This window comes from Lactuca serriola, chromosome 1 (assembly GCF_051521515.1).
Source record: "Lactuca serriola cultivar US96UC23 chromosome 1, Lser_US96UC23_V15, whole genome shotgun sequence".
Taxonomy (NCBI): Eukaryota; Viridiplantae; Streptophyta; class Magnoliopsida; order Asterales; family Asteraceae; genus Lactuca; species Lactuca serriola.
In genome coordinates this window covers 200891974-200909334 of record NC_136408.1, presented here as the reverse complement: position 1 = coordinate 200909334, position 17361 = coordinate 200891974, and the positions used below count along the sequence as shown (strand labels likewise).

Genomic DNA, 17361 nt, shown 5'->3' with positions numbered 1-17361 from the left:
GAGACTTTTGACGAGCGTTATGCCGCTCTTTCTGAGGCTGTTGTTGCGGCGGCCACCGCAGCCATTGCTGCTGCTAGGCCGCAAGGGGGTGACTCGTTGTTGTTCAGGGAGTTCAGCAACACGAAGCCACCAGAGTTTGATGGGACACAGGACCCGATTGCAGCGATGAGATGGGTGTCTGAAATTGAGGGGTGTTTCTACACATGCTCGTGCCCGAAGCACTTGAGGGTTCGGTTTGCACTGAACCAGCTTCACCTGGGGGCGAAGGATTGGTGGAAGTTCACGACAGCACACTATTCTCCAGCAGAGCTTGCTGCGCTGACCTGGGAGAGGTTCACCACCATGTTTCGTGATGAGTACGTTCCCCCGGTGGAACGGGATAGGTTGGCACAGGAGTTTTTGACCCTCAAGCAGGGTATAGAGTCCGTTACGGTTATTACCAGGATGTTTCATGAGAGGGCGATGTTCTGCCCTGAGCACGTGTCCATTGAGTAGGCACGTATGAGCCGTTATTTGAGTATTTTGAGGAGATATATTCGGGAGTTCGTGGCGAACTCCTCGTACCAGACATTTTCCGAGCTTCAGGAAAATGCCCGGAAGAGGGAGATTGAGCTAGAGACTTAGGCTAAGGAGGAGGTGGAGTCTCAGGGGAGGGATCGGCGACTGGCACAATCCCAGCCGGCAGCCAAGCGGGCCAAGCCCGCTGATCCCAGAGCAAGGAGCCAGAAGGGCCGCACTTGTGGAAAGTGCGGCAAGGGTCATGATGGAGTTCGTAGAGCTAGATCTTTCTACAAGTGTGGCAAGGAGGGGCATATGGCCAAGGAATGCCCCAAGGGGTTTGCAGTGAGTTTCCACTGCAACCAGACCGGACACCGGAAGGCTGAGTGTCCGCTTCTGCGAGGGTCAGCACAAGGAGCTTCTCAGGGGACTGCCCCTGCTGCGATTAGAGCTCCGGATAGTCGGCCGGTGAAGACCGAGACACTAAAGGCTCGAGGGAGAGCCTTCTAGTTGACTGCGGAGGAGGTCCGCGCAGCGCCCGATGTCGTGGCTGGTATGTATTCTTTCATGTATTTATTTTAATGTTTGAGATTTTGTGCTTATTTTATGTTATGCGTAGGTACTTTTCTTGTGAGTTCTGTACCTGCTTTGGTGTTATTTGACTCGGGTGCGAGTCGATCTTTTGTATCGTTGGCTTTTAGTCAGCACATCAGTATTAGTCGGGAGGGGTTGAGTCGACCTCTGAGAGTCTCCATCGTCGATGAGAGAGCAGTGTATGCCACGGAGGTGATTCGAGGGTGTGTACTCGAGATCTTCGGTGTAGAGTTTCCTATCGATTTGGTCCCAATTGCGATGGGGGACGTCTGTGACATCATAGGCATGGATTGGTGGAGCAGATTTGGAGCCATTATCGATTGCGAGCGGCAGCTAGTGACTATACAAGACCCAAGTGGGGGAGTTCTTACGGTGTACGGTGAGAGTACCCGTCCCGATTCAACGTTTTGTTCGGCTGCTAGAGTGAGACAGAGCCTACAACAGGGTTGTAGTGGTTTGGTAGCATATGTGGTGGATACGAGAGTTGGTGCAGAGAGAGCGAGTACAGTTGAGGAGGTTCCGATAGTGTGGGAATTCCCGGATGTCTTCCCCGAGGAGTTACCAGGTGTGCCTCCTGAGAGGCAGGTTGAGTTTCGCATTGATTTGGTTCCGGGGGCAGCTCCTATTGCCAAGGCGCCCTATCGCCTTGCACCTTCAGAGATGCAGGAGTTATCCTCGCAACTTCAGGAGTTGCTGGGGAAGGGGTTTATTCGGCCAAGTAGCTCGCCGTGGGGAGCACCGATCCTTTTTGTGAAGAAAAAGGATGGTTCGCACCGAATGTGCATAGATTATCGAGAGCTGAACAAGTTAACGGTCAAGAACCGTTATCCTTTGCCGAGGATCGATGATTTGTTCGATCAGTTGCAGGGAGCATCTTGGTTTTCCAAGATTGATCTGAGATCTGGATATCATCAGATGAGGGTGCGCGAGGAGGATATCCAGAAGACTGCGTTCAGAACTCGTTATGGGCATTACGAGTTAGTGGTGATGCCATTCGGGCACACCAATGCGCCTGCAGCGTTCATGGATCTCAGGAATAGGGTATGCAGACTGATGTGCACAAAAGTACCCACTAATTTTAATATTTATAACCTAACAAACTTAACTATCTATGCACTTATAGGCAGTGTACCTAGTCAGATTACAGTATAGCTTGGGTAAGTCGGGTGTCGATCACAGGGAACAGTGTTCTAATTAATTTACTTACTATTAAATTAACCTAATTTATTAACAAATTTAATAAAGGGTTTTATCTGATTTTACAAGATCAGATGAACTTAAATCCAATTCAATAAGTAAAAACACACACTCTTGTTTAGATTGAATCCACTTCTCCCTTATGGCTAGCTAACAATTACGGATTACTAAATTGGTTTTTAATTATATTAGTAATTTAGTTCTATCTTACCAATATTTAACTAATTCATGTCAAACCATGTATGTTCACACATAATTAAACACATAACTAATTATAGTTGTAAATATGCTATATAAGATTTGTTGTGTAAACGCAATTATGATCACAATTCTCGTTCTCTAGCACAGCTAAACTTTATTTATTCTAATTATTAACTAAGATTGGTCAATCCTAGCTCTAACAATTCAATGTTCACTAATTGTTAGGTAAACAGGTTCATGCAGTTTAATGGTCACCAAGCTACACAGAACATGTAATTAAACAATTAGATAAACAAATATTAACATGCTAGGTCATACAAATCAAACACAAGCAAATTTTCACCAACTAAGCTTAATCCATAATCATATAACTATTCATAAGTTCAAAGCTTCATCTAGCTAAACAAGAGTAGCTAGATTCAGCTGCTCATCATAGTAATTAAACTAACACAGCTAAAACTAATGAAAGACATGTTCTAAAAATAAACCTTTACTTCTTTTGGTGTTGAAAACCCTCATCCAGAACCTTTCTTTCGTTCTTATTTGTCTTCTGGAACCCTTTTTCTTCTGCCAAAAGTCTTTCTTTTCGTAATAATCATCAGAACTTATATAATACTTAAAAACTCGCGCCACGTCGTGGGCTTCAAGAAATCCGTATTCTTCAAGGAAATCCTCCGCGTCGCGATGCTTATCTTCTGGAACACCCGTGCCACGTCGTGGGCTTCATCGCCACGTCGTGAATTTAGTTCTTATCGTGAATTTATTATTTTCTTGTCTTCCAAGCCTCCCATGTTCCCCATTTTGTCACCTTTGGTCCCTTTCTTCGAAAATCCTTTGTATTGACTGAAAATAACAATTTAAACTCATAAGTATCATTATTCTAAACATATTATCAATTTATTAATAAAAATGTACTTAAATACTGCCTAAAAATAAATGTAAATATGGCAATATCAAAATACCCCACACTTAGGCTTTGCTTGCCCTCAAGCAAATTTCAACTTAATTATTAATTACTAAAACTACACAGAACAATCCGACTCTAGTTCAACCATTATGCCAAAACTTCAACGCATGCATTTGTGTCTAAAATTCTCCTAAAGTACCCCCCCCCCCCATACTTTAAATACTCACAATCTTCATAAACACTCGCCCACTTTTTCCGAACAATGCTCATTTTATGCAACCCTCCGAATCCATCCGCAGAAAACCTCCCAACCTCAAGGTATTTTTAGTTGAGCAACCTAAGCGTACATAAACTAGAATTACAATTTTTCGATACCACTATGGAGCTCTTTTTGGAATTCTTCAATTCTTTGACATTTGATCTTTGATCTCTTTGAATTCAACACCTTATTTGATTTGATTTCTGGTATCCTCAACTTTTGAATTTCTTCAGAATTTTGATCTTTTAATCTTCACTTTAATTGCTCCAAAATTCTTCAAACTTTTTTCGTAATTCTTTCTCTCTTTTTTTTTTTTTTTACATGTACCTCTCTTTTTTTTTCACTCAAAACCTACATGCTTAAGCAGAGGCGCTCAACCTCAACCTTTATTGGTTAATGATAATAATTTTCCTGGATACATTTCAGGTTTAGGCTGCTAAACATATTGCATCCTTCAAACCAAGCGGGGTTATGTTTTTGTTCCATGATTTCACTAAAATAAGGGAGGCCACAAATGCACTATAACGTGTATTGGCTCAACTAAACATTTGAACTTTCATCGGATCATCCCGCATAATACTAGCAATTATAGATCAAATTATTAGTACTAGATTCAATTAATTTTAATTTTTCAAAATTTTCTAGCAATTTACTTTTTCTACCCCTACCCCACACTTATTTCATACAATGCCCTCATTGTATGTAAAAACAAATTATAATTAAAGAAAAGGGAGAAAAAAAATAGAACAGACTCCCCTGGGATAGTGGCGTGAGCATCTCCAAAAGCGTGGACAATGTACAATTGGACTTCCAAAAATCGAAACTCGGTGTAAAACTGGTTGAATACGTAAATAAACCACGAACCGAACTCGAAACGTCAATTCGTCAAAGTGTGTATTTGTAAGGAAAACATGTGGCAATGATAAACTGGATCACATCGTGATATGGGTAGAAACCGCAAACACCAAAAAGCTAAACTACTATAATTTGCAAGGGCGCCACGACGTGGCCCAAGGAGTCCACGTCGTGGAAACTGAACCTCAGCAGAAAATGACTTATTTGCTTTATTTACTCTAGCAGCTTTGACCAATGGCTAACTGGTTGCCGACGCTTCTATGCAAATATATTTCCCAACTATAACCTCTCTCCTAATAGACCCCACACTTATCTTGAATTGTGGTTCCGACTCACGACTCTAAGCTCTTTGACTAGACAAACACGATTCGAAAGTGAACCTTCTATGCTCCTTAGAATTCCAACGCAAATCTGAAAAATTAGATCAACCCAAAAGAAAATTAAAGTAACATAATAGTCTTAATAAAGTTTTACATCACACACTAAAGTTAACATAAAAAAAACTACTCAAAAACAGAACAAAAGAAATAAAATTAATCATCATCTTGATCTTGTGCTCCACTCGGCCCTGCTCCATCATCTTGTGGACGCCATAGCTCCTCCCATGTCGGAAAATAGGGATATTGTGGTGGCAAAGAAGGTGGTCGGGTCACACCCAAATGTGAATAGATACCCTCAGTAAGCTGAGTATGGTAAATAGCATGACCTCGTAGATTATCCAAATATGTTCCCACCCGACTCTGAAAAGGGTCGGTGGGCACTCCCTGCACATACTGCGAAGCACGCTCTCGTTCGACCTCTCCCCTAGCCCGCACATTCCGATGCCTCGGTCTGGCTGGTGGCTGCTGTCCCGGCTGCACTTCCTCCTGTTCGTCATCGATCGGTGGTATAACAAAGCGACCCCCGATATTCACCACCGCGCGCATCACACCCAAGACTTGAATGGTCAAGTCTGTGTCCGGGAATCGAGTGAGATTCCTCACAAAGTCATGGGTCAAAATTTGATATGACCTAGCCAGGCGAGTAACCAAATGCCCCCCAGTAATCGGGCTCCCAGGCCTAGAATTGGCCGCTTTCTTCCCCATAAACCTTGCCAACATATAAGGCAAATCACAACAAACCCCCGGGGTAATAAGTGTCCATAAATAAAATAGATTCTGGATGGGGACCTTATCACCATGATGCTTGTGATTGATTGAAAACGTGATAAGGCGGTGCAAAAATCGGAAAACAGGATTCCGTATTTGTGACTCACTCGAGTCACGAGTGTTGTACTCATGGTTAGAAATGCCCCGCCAAAACTGCACATCCAAAGTACCCGGAGTAAAATCCCGCACACATCCAAGCAAGAAAGGAATAAAAAATGGAGATTGCGTCTCCACTTCCGTATAGAGCCCCATACGCCAAGCAAACTCCCGAAGACTACACTCACGATATACACCCCCAAGACGAAACACAAGTGCTCTATTGTAGGTGACATCAAGGGTGCGCTCTTCAAAACAAATGGTAGAAAAAAATTCTACCGACAATTCCCGGAACACGGGTTCTTGAATGGCGAATAAATTCCTCCACCCGTGACAAGTGAACGAAAATTGATCTCCAACATAAGTCTTTGACCAATAACGTTCCAGCTCCACTACCATTCCCACTCTACCAAGCCATCCCCAATCAATAATTGGGGCTATTGCAAACTCCCTATTGTATAACCATCCAAGTCCATTCTCGTAGGTTGTTAGCAACGGTCGGGGAATGTTTTGAGGGAACTGGTATAGAGGATGTATGCTTGCTACATCTATCGGGCCCTCTTCCTGCTGGACAGCTCGTCGTGGTCCCATTTCTGCAAACAAAAGCAAAGCAGCAAACAAATAACACATTAAAACATATATAAATGTTCTGCCAGAAGTCACGACGTGGCCAGGCTGCGCCACGTCGTGGATCTTGTCGAACCCAGATGCTGAATCGGACATGTTTACGTGCGATTTCCATAAAAATAGTTATTGGGGTTTGTTCCTATGGACTTTTAAATAACATGCAAACTAAATTTGGACACTAGATTCAACCAATTTCGTGAATCATTCAAACCCTAATCCCGAAAACTTGAAATTGGAAGAAGTAATTGCAAAATAATGAGTAAAACACGTACCAAATGGAGTAATTAGCAAGATCTTGCAAGGAATTTGGAAGTATAATAAGAAATTGGCAGTAGGGTTGTGATGTTCCCGTGAGTGCGGCAGTCTTCCAAGTGGGGATAAGGGGTTTCTCGGTCAAAGTGTTTTAAGCGATTGGTCCCCCCCTGATTTTTAAAGGCCACGACGTGGCGGGCTTTGCTCACATTGTGGACCTTAAATTTACTAAGATCGCGTATTATAGATTAATCCACGACGTGGCTGGCTATGCCCACGTCGTGGGATCTGTCAGATGCCAAGTTTTAATAATATTCATCTTATTAACTAATTTCCTTGCAAATCATTCATTATTTAAAGTCCCCTACAGCTATTTCTCTACTTATTACCAGTTTTTAGATGATGAATTGATGTCTTTCCTAATTAAAAAGAAAATAAAAAAAAAAAGAAAAAAATTGCAAACCAAACTCGGGTTGCCTCCCGAGAAGTGCTTCTTTTTCTTGGAGTCTTGAGCTGGACTCTGTGCCTTCTACATTGACTCTTCGGAAGAGTCTACCACCAGGATCTTTTGTTCCTTGAACCGCCGTTTATACGCTTGAACTCTCCTTTTATACGCCTTCTTTGAATTTTCTTTTTTAGCTTTTCCATCTTCTTCATGCTTTCGTTTTGTGCCCTTTGTGTGTTCCTTGCTCTCCATAGCGTTCCCCTCTTCTTTCACCACTGGCCTTGTTACTTTTGAAGTGACTTCCTCTTCATCACTTGTCATTTCCTCGTCCTCTTTGCTCACCCAAGAAGGTGGGTTCTTGTAAGCTATGACTTCAATCAAATACGGAACAGATGCCCTTAGTTTTGTCCTCTCATCTTGATGAACTACCTTTATCTCTTCTTCCATAAGCTTTTCCAACTCTTCTAGTTCATTCTCCTCATTAATCGTGAACGCCTCTTCTTTATCTTCTTGAAAGTCATTTCTTATCCCGAAGACTTCTTGTTCATCTCCAACCCTCAAAGTAAGCTTGGACTCGCGGATATCAACCAGGGCACCAGCAGTGTTAAGCAATGGCCGACCAAGGATTATCGGAACATCCGTGTCTTCTTTCATGTCCAAGACTACAAAATCTATTGGAAAAACAAATTTTCCGATTTTCACCAAAATATCCTCCACTATGCCTCGGGGTTGTGTCACCGAACGGTTCGCCATGTGAATCTTCATCTTTGTAGCCTTCATCTTCTGAATCTCCAATTTTTGATAAAATGAAAAAGGCATTAGATTAATGCTAGCCCCGGAATCGGCTAAAGCATTAACCTTCATTTTATTCCCAAATTCGCATGGAAGAGTGAGGCGTCCAGGATCCCCCATCTTTTCTGGTGTTTCTCCCAACACAACTTTTGAAATTTGCTCACTTAGAATCACTGTAGACTGTTTCTTTAATTGCCTTCGCGTATCTATCAAGTCTTGCAGTAATTTCTGGTTCTCGGAAGCTTTGGATAAGGACTCAACAAAGGGAGTATTAATTGGAATCCCTTTCACCTGCTTCACAAACTCTAAATGTTCCCTCTCCAGTTGACTAAGTGCTGCACGGGTGGGAAATGGCATAGGTGGATGATAATCTGGAATAGGTTCAAAAAAAATTTGCTCAGACTTGCGCCACGTTGTGGCGAGCCTGGTTCAGCATTCTCTCCATTTTCGATCCTTGATTTATTGGGCTGCTGCGGTTGTTCTTCCAACGCCTCTAGGAACTCAGATATTGTATCTTCTTCAGTATCGATGGCCATTACGTGAGATTGGGCTTTTATTTCGGGATTCTTCGGGGACAATTTTTCATGGACTAAAGTGGCTAGTTAACCAAGTTGTACTTCAAGGTTATGGATGGAGGCTTGCTGGTTCTTCATCAATGTTTGTTGTTCCATGATAGCGGAATCCGTGGCATCATGTCTCTTTTCCGAAGCCTCCATAAACTTCATCAAAATGGTCTCTAGGTCGGGTTTCTTCTCGATTGGTGGCTGCTCCTTTTGGTAAAAGCCTCGACCTGTCTGCCTATACTTCTCTTCTTTTTTCTTTTTATACTCTTCATATGGCAACCACTCCTTCTTTGGTTTCCTCCAGTCGTCATCAAACTTATCCCCACTAGAGTAGCACACTTGAGCTTTTCTGTTCCCAAACTCATCCATATTGCAGTCCTTGGTCAAGTGTGGACCACTGCATCGCTCGCACCCCACTCTTATGGCATGTATCGACTGGTCCATTTGTGTTATCCGGCGATCCATGTTATTTAGCATGGCCATGACAGCTGCAATTTCTTCAGTTTGGGTCCCTCCACCGCCTTTACTTCCGTCTTGCCTCGGGTTATGGTATTCGCGGGAGTGTTTCGCGAATTCTTCGATGAGCTCCTTGACCTCCCTTGGATTTTTCTTTGTCAATGGTCCTTGAGAATCAAGGAGTTGTCTTGTCATTACATTGAACCCATCATAAAAGATTGACATCTCTTGCTGCACATTTAGGTCATGTTGAGGGCAATTTCTGAGTAAGCCCTTGTACCGCTCCCATGCTTCATATAGTGACTCCCCCGGTTGTCGCTCAAAGTTGGCTATCGCCTTCTTGAGTTTGGCTATCTTGGATGGCGGGCAGAACTGGTCCAGGAATTGCTCACGCATTTGAGCCCAAGTGGTGATTGTACCTGGTGGGAGTGCTTTTAACCACTCCTTAGCAGCTCCTTTGAAAGTGATGGGAAGCATCCTAAGCAAGACTGTATTTCTGGTGACATTTGGGACATTGAAGTAATCTGCAATGTCGTTGACTTCGTCTAGATGCTTAAAAGCATCCTCATGATCCTTCCCGAAAAATGGGATGTCCTTCAGTGCTGTCAATATGTGTCCCTTCAGCTCGAATGTGGCAGTGGCAGGAATTGCAGGTTGGACTAACCCAGGACCCATATCATCTCGGATCCGCTTTTTGTATGCTCCCATGGACATTTCTTCAATCGCTGCCATCTCGTTCCTTGGCTCGTTCTCGGGTTCACTTGTGTGTTCTTCAAATTCTGGCTCGGTATCGCTTTCGGACTCGGTTTGCACGGGTGTGTGATCCAAATGCTCAAGATTGCTCTTGTGTTGCGCTGATGAACTGGACTCTCCTGTCTTCTTTCCCGGCTTCCTGGAAAAGGCTGACTTCAATTCTTGCAAGGGCGTCTTTTTCTTGTGAAGTGCAGATTCGGGGTCTTCCAGTGGTGGCACCAAGTGTGTGTTTGAGCTTCTGGTCATGAACTCCTGCAACTTGCTAAACTAAAACGAAAAACTGAACTAAAATAAGAAAAACTAACTACCAACTAAAAAAACAATTTAAAATTTTTTTGCCTGTCCACGTCGTGGCAAGTATGTGGCCACGTCGTGGACTCTGTGATTAACTAAAAAAAATTTATTTTGCTGAAAAATTAACTTTTTGTGGCTGTGACTCCACAAGAAGGATCGATTAATTTAATGCAAATAAATAAACTAAAAACTAAGCCGTTCCCTGGCAACGGCGCCAAAAACTTGATGTGCACAAAAGTACCCACTAATTTTAATATTTATAACCTAACAAACTTAACTATCTATGCACTTATAGGCAGTGTACCTAGTCAGATTACAGTATAGCTTGGGTAAGTCGGGTGTCGATCACAGGGAACGGTGTTCTAATTAATTTACTTACTATTAAATTAACCTAATTTAGTAACAAATTTAATAAAGGGTTTTATCTAATTTTACAAGATCAGATGAACTTAAATCCAATTCAATAAGTAAAAATACACACTCTTGTTTAGATTGAATCCACTTCTCCCTTATGGCTAGCTAACAATTACGGATTACTAAGTTGGTTTTTAATTATATTAGTAATTTAGTTCTATCTTACCAATATTTAACTGATTCATGTCAAACCATGTATGTTCACACATAATTAAACACATAACTAATTATAGTTGTAAATATGCTATATAAGATTTGTTGTGTAAACGCAATTATGATCACAATTCTCGTTCTCTAGCACAGCTAAACTTTATTTATTCTCATTATTAACTAAGATTGGTCAATCCTAGCTCTAACAATTCAATGTTCACTAATTATTAGGTAAACAGGTTCATGCAGTTTAATGGTCACCAAGCTACACAGAACATGTAATTAAACAATTAGATAAACAAATATTAACATGCTAGGTCATACAAATCAAACACAAGCAAATTTTCACCAACTAAGCTTAATCCATAATCATATAACTATTCATAAGTTCAAAGCTTCATCTAGCTAAACAAGAGTAGCTAGATTCAGCTGCTCATCATAGTAATTAAACTAACACAGCTAAAACTAATGAAAGACATGTTCTAAAAATAAACCTTTACTTCTTTTGGTGTTGAAAACCCTCTTCCAGAACCTTTCTTTCGTTCTTATTCGTCTTCTGGAACCCTTTTTCTTCTGCCAAAAGTCTTTCTTTTCGTAATAATCATCAGAACTTATATAATACTTAAAAACTCGCGCCACGTCGTGGCCAGGTTGCGCCACATCGTGGGCTTCAAGAAATCCGTATTCTTCAAGGAAATCCTCCGCGTCGCGATGCTTATCTTCTGGAACACCCGTGCCACGTCGTGGGCTTCATCGCCAAGTCGTGAATTTAGTTCTTATCGTGAATTTATTATTTTCTTGTCTTCCAAGCCTCCCATGTTCCCCATTTTGTCACCTTTGGTCCCTTTCTTCGAAAATCCTTTGTATTGACTGAAAATAACAATTTAAACTCATAAGTATCATTATTCTAAACATATTATCAATTTATTAATAAAAATTTACTTAAATACTGCCTAAAAATAAATGTAAATATGGCAATATCACAGACCAATGTTGGATCGATCAGTAATTGTGTTCATTGACGACATATTGGTATATTCGAGATCCAGTGAGCAGCTTGAGGAGCATTTGCGAGAAATCCTCAGTGTGCTGAGATCAGAGAGGCTTTATGATAAATTCTCCAAGTGCGATTTTTGGTTACGAGAGGTGCAATTCCTTGGTCACCTCGTTAACCAAAAGGGGATTTTAGTCGATCCGGCCAAGATCGAGGCAGTGTTGAGTTGGGAGGTGCCGAAATCTCCTTCCGAGATCAGGAGTTTTCTAGGGTTGGCCGGCTATTATCGGAGGTTCATCAGGGATTTCTCCAAGATTGTTGTTCCTCTCACCAGGTTGACCCGGAATGGTGTGGTGTTCAACTGGGGACCAGAGCAGCAGGCCTCTTTTGAGACTCTTCGCCAGGGATTGTGCGAAGCCCCGGTGTTGGCTCTTCCAGAGGGAATGGAGCACTTCGTGGTGTATTGTGACGCATCGATATCTGGGTTAGGCGCGTTGTTGATACAGAGGGGGCATGTGATCGCGTACGCATCGAGGCAGCTGAAGCCTCATGAGGCAAGATATCCCACCCACGATCTAGAGTTGGGGGCTGTGTGTTCGCCCTCAAGATTTGGCGCCATTACCTGTATGGGGTTCGGTGTACGATATACACGGACCACAAGAGTTTGAAGTATTTGATGGATCAGCCAAACCTGAACATGCGTTAGAGAAGATGGTTGGATGTAGTAAAGGATTATGATTGTGAAATCCTTTACCACCCGCGCAAGGCTAATGTGGTAGCCGACGCCCTGAGTCGTAGGGCAGAGAACGCCCCGATTCGAGATATTTATATGAGATTGACGGTGATGACTCCGGTGTTGGACACCATCAGAGGGGCTCAGGCTGAGGCAGTAAGACCGGAGAACCGTAAGAGAGAACGAGTTATCGGTCAGGTATCAGAGTTCGTAACCGATAGTAGAGGGCTTATGACCTCCAGGGTCGGATTTGGGTACCGTTTGTTGGAGGAACGCGTACCATCTTGATGGAGGAGGCGCATACATCGAGATTCTCGATCCATACCGGGTCCACTAAGATGTTTCTGGATCTTAAAAGGGAGTATTGGTGGCCCTGTATGAAGAGAGATGTAGTGTGGTTTGTTGAGAGGTGCCTAACCTGTCGTAGGGTTAAGGCCAAACATCAGAGACCGCATGGTAAGTTGTAGCCACTGGAAGTCCCAGAATGGAAATGGGAGCAAATATCCATGGATTTTATCACCAAATTGCCGAGAACGGCGAGGGATGTCGATGTGATTTGGGTGATAGTAGACCGTTTGACAAAGAGCGCTCACTTTCTCGCCATTAGTGAGAGTTCTTTTGCGGAAAAGTTAGCAGAGGTATATGTGAGAGAGGTGGTATCGCGGCATGGGGTGCCAATCTCGATTGTGTCGGATCGAGATGTGCGTTTCACTTCCATATTTTGGAAAAAATTCCATGAGGAGTTGGGTACGAGGCTGCATTTTAGTACCGCATACCACCCACAGACTGACGGTCAGAGCGAGCGGATGATTCAGACGCTCGAGGACATGCTCCGAGCATGCGTGTTGGATTTTGGCGGAAGTCGGGACACGTATTTGCCTTTAGCAGAGTTCTCCTACAATAACAGCCATCATTCGAGCATTGGTATGCCGCCTTTTGAGCTGTTGTATGGGAGGAGGTGTTGGACTCCCATTTGTTAGGGAGAGGTAGGGCAACGAGTGATGGGTAGCACAGAGATTGTGCTTCAGACGACAGAGCAGATACAACGGGTCAGGCAGACATTGTTGACCGCTCAGAGCCGCCAGAAGAGTTATGCGGATAGACGACGATCCGAGCTTGAGTTCCAGGTTGGTGATTATGTTCTCCTGAAGGTATCTCCTTGGAAAGGAGTGATTCGATTCAGGAAGAGGGGCAAGCTAGGGCCCCAGTATATTGGGCCGTTCAAGGTGATCGCGAGGGTGGGCAGGGTAGTGTATTGCTTGGAGCTACCTGCAGAGTTGGAGCGGATTCATAATACCTTCCACGTGTCTCAGTTGAGGAAGTGTATAGCCGACGAGTCGGCGGTAGTACCGTTAGAGGACATTCAGGTGGATGCGAGCCTGAACTACGTGGAGAGACCAGTTGCGATTGTGGATCGGAAGATCAAGGTTCTAAGGAACAAGGAGGTGCCTCTGGTACAGGTTTAGTGGCAACATCGGAAAGGATCCAACTTGACCTGGGAGCCAGAGCGCGAGATGCAGGAGCAGCATCCAGAGCTATTTCAGGGATGATACTTCGAGGGCGAAGTCAGATTCAAGTGGGGGAGAATTGTAACATCCGGAATTTCAGTTATTATATTTATTCATTATATTTCGAGTTTTGTGGAAGGACTCGGCGAGTTGGTGCGTAGACTCGCCGAGTAGAGACACGATTTCTCACCCGGATTAATGACTGGACTCGACGAGTCGCATTGGTGGACTCGGCGAGTTCGCGCTGTTTAATGAAACCCTAATTTCTTGGGTTTGGGACCTATTTAAAGGGCCTTATGGCCGTCATTTGTGCTCACCAGCCCCCAAAGCGAAACCCTAGTGAGCTTGAGTGTTTGGAGTGAGAGAAGGAGCCATTGTCGACCTTGGTGGTGTTGTCTAGCAAGGGAAAGGAAGCTATAGCCAAGAGGAAGCAAGAGGGTTAACTTCCTGAAGATCTGAGGTCCAGAACATCACGTTTGAGGTATTGTTTTCGAACCATTTTCTGTTGAGGTGATGTTCATGTTGATTTAGGGCTTATTGAGCCCTTTTGTGACTAGATCTAGTGCTCCCATGGTCCCTTAAGCGAGTTAGGTTCTGGATGTGGACCCATGGAGGTCCAGAGTGCCTCTTTGTCCAAGCTTTATATGAGTCTATGGAGGTTTTGGTTTGGGATCTTTGTGTTTGAGGTTAAAACACCATTTATGAGTCAATAAGTGTGATATGAGCACCAAGACATAAACTTTACGTGATAAATAAGCTTGGAAAGACTGGATCTATGAGTTAGTGGAACAGATCTGACCTCAGAAGGTCGTTTGGAGTTGTGCATGGAATGCACTCATCGAGTCCATTGGCAGACTCGACGAGTTGGAGTGAGTTGTTCCGTGTTTTCGAACCAGAGGTTGAGTAACCGAGTTGGGTGAGTGACTCATTGAGTCGAAAGGGGATTCAGAGGAATCGGGTCCCCGTAGGGACTCGGCGAGTCCACGCCAGACTCGGCGAGTTGGGTTGACCGTTGACCGTTGACCAGAGTTGACCGATATTGACTTGATAGAGTTAGTCAACCCTAGTTGGGAAAGTGTTAATTATAGATGTATTTGTGTTATAGGAGGACTATAGCTTGGGAGATCGAGCACTAGTGATTTCAAGGATTTACGAGTTACTGAGATACGCGAGGTGAGTCTTCTCACTATACTTTACCTTGAGTAGGTAATTAGAGTTATGTGATACAGTGTTGTATGCTATATATGTGTTATGTGTTGCACTCCATTATTCTATGTGATTTATGCTGTGCATGCTACAGAGTTAGATCCGGAAGGTTCACAGAGATAGAGCCTAAGGGTTCATAGAGTTGGGTGCACGGACCCAAAGAGTTATAGCCTCGAGTGGCTAATATGTGTGATATATATATATATATATATATATATATATATATATATATATATATATATATATATATATGGTATTTTGGGGAACTCACTAAGCTTTGTGCTTACAGTGTTTGGTGTTATTTGTTTCAGGTACTAGTGAGGATCGCGGGAAGGCGCCGGCCTGATTAGTACACACACGGGATTTTATGTTATGAGATCTTGAGATTGTTTTATGATATGAATTTGAGTTTCAAACAATGATGTTTTTATGAATAATAAATGAATTATGTTTTTATAAAATGCGAAAAATTGTTTTAAATTTACGGTGCTACAAATGTGGTGGCCGATGCTTCAAGTCGAAGGGCCATGGTTCCCTTATCATGGATATCTGTTTGAGGATGGTTGTCCCTTTACCTTTGATGGATTTGATAAAGAAAGCCCAAGTGAAGGGATTGAAAAACGAGAATTGGAAGGTCGAATGGATTAACGGACAAATTCCCTTATTTTTCAAAGACAATCAAGGGTTGTTTACTTAGTATGGTAGATTTTCGGTTCTGATAGCAAGTGGGTGAGACAGATAGTTCTGGAGGAGGCTTATAAGTCAAAGTTTTCTATCCAACGAAGATGTATAGGGATCTGAGGATGATGTAATTGTGGTCCTATATGAAAAGGGAGATGTCTTGGTTTATTGAGTGGTGGTTGACTTGCAGGAAAGTCAAGGTCGAGCATCAGAGACCCCACAGAAAGATGAAACCCTTAACCATTCCCATGTGGAAGTAGGAAGAGATCACCATGGATTTCATCACAAAATTGCCAAGGATGACACATGGTGTTGATTCTATCTAGTTCATTGTTGATAGATTGACCAAGTGTGCGCACTTCATAACGACTATTAGGAGCATATCCACTGAGAATTTAGCTGACATCTACATTCACGAGGTGGTAATTTGGCACGGGGTGCCATTTTCATTGGTTTCGGACCATGGATGTTTGTTTCATGAGGAGTTGGGTACTTAGCTGCCTTTTAGTACATAATACCACCCCCCGAATGATGACCAAAGCAAGCGGACGATTCAGACACTCGAAGATATGCTCCGGGCGTGTGTACTTAATTTTGGAGGGAGTTGGGATACTTACCTTCCACTTGATGAGTTCTCCTACAATAATAGTTATCATGTTAACATTGATTGACCACCATTTGAGACGTTATACGAAAGGAGGTGTAGGACCCCGATTTGCTGGGAGGAGGTCAGGCATCGGGTTATCGGGAGTACTGAGGTTGTTCTCAAGACCACTGAGTTGATTTACTAAGTGGGCGGCAGGTTGCGAGTCAGACCTTGAGTTTCAGGTAGGAGATTCAGTGCTTCTGAAAATGTCATCTAAAGGTGTCATCCGATTTCGGAAGAGGGGTAAGTTGGTCCCCATATTCATAGGTCCTTTCAGGATATCCGCCCAGGTTGGCAAGGTTACATATCGGATGGATTTGCTTGATGAGATCAGCAAGATCCACAACACATTTCAGGTGTCTTACCTTCGGAAGTGTGTGGACAATGAGTCGCAGTGGTTCTTCTGGATGTTATTTAGGTTGACGATCACCTGAATTATGTGGAGAGACCGGTGGCGATCATGGATCAGAAGACATGGGAGCCTGAGGAGAAACTGCGAGAGCACTACCATGAATTATTCTTAGTAGCAGACTTTAGGGGAAAAGTCTAGTTCAAGTGGGGGAGAGTTGTAACATCTAATTTTTTTCAGGTTTTCACTTTTTCCCTTGAGTTATTATTTGTTTGCAAGATTGGCCGCCAATTGCATTTCCAGAATTTTTGGACTCATGTGTATACGTTGGGCGTACGTAGCTAGGGTGCAAACCCTAAGTTTTAGGGTTTGGACCCTATTTAAGCACCTTTATAACCGCATGCACCCTCATATCTTCGTCCCTTTTCCTCATTTCAAAACTTTAAAGTATATAAGTGCCTTATGAAGCTTTAAGAGCCTTTTGGTGTCATTTTGGAGCTCTTCGAGAATAAGGAATAACCTTGAGGTTGTGCTATATCACTTATGGCCTTGGATCCAACATCTACTTCCTATTGTGCTTCCTTTGGAGGTATAAATCTACAACCTTTATGATTATCTCATTTGGATCTAGTTTTAGCTTAAAGTTGGCACAATTTTTTCCCAATCTTGATCTTTATGAGTATGGAATACTCCAAGACGTTTGATTTGTCCTTTCAGATGTTTTAGGGTGTGTTATGGCATAA

General features: G+C 43.0%; 1 non-coding gene and 1 pseudogene across 1 annotated transcript; one reads left to right on the top strand and one right to left on the bottom strand.

The window, feature by feature from the left end:
* Positions 1–17361, bottom strand: part of LOC145065446 (pyruvate decarboxylase 1 pseudogene) — a 40539-nt pseudogene that overhangs the window by 10879 nt on the left and 12299 nt on the right.
* On the top strand, positions 9132–9238 carry LOC145080653 (small nucleolar RNA R71). The gene has a single exon (XR_013695247.1). It is a non-coding gene; the product is annotated as a small nucleolar RNA R71 (small nucleolar RNA).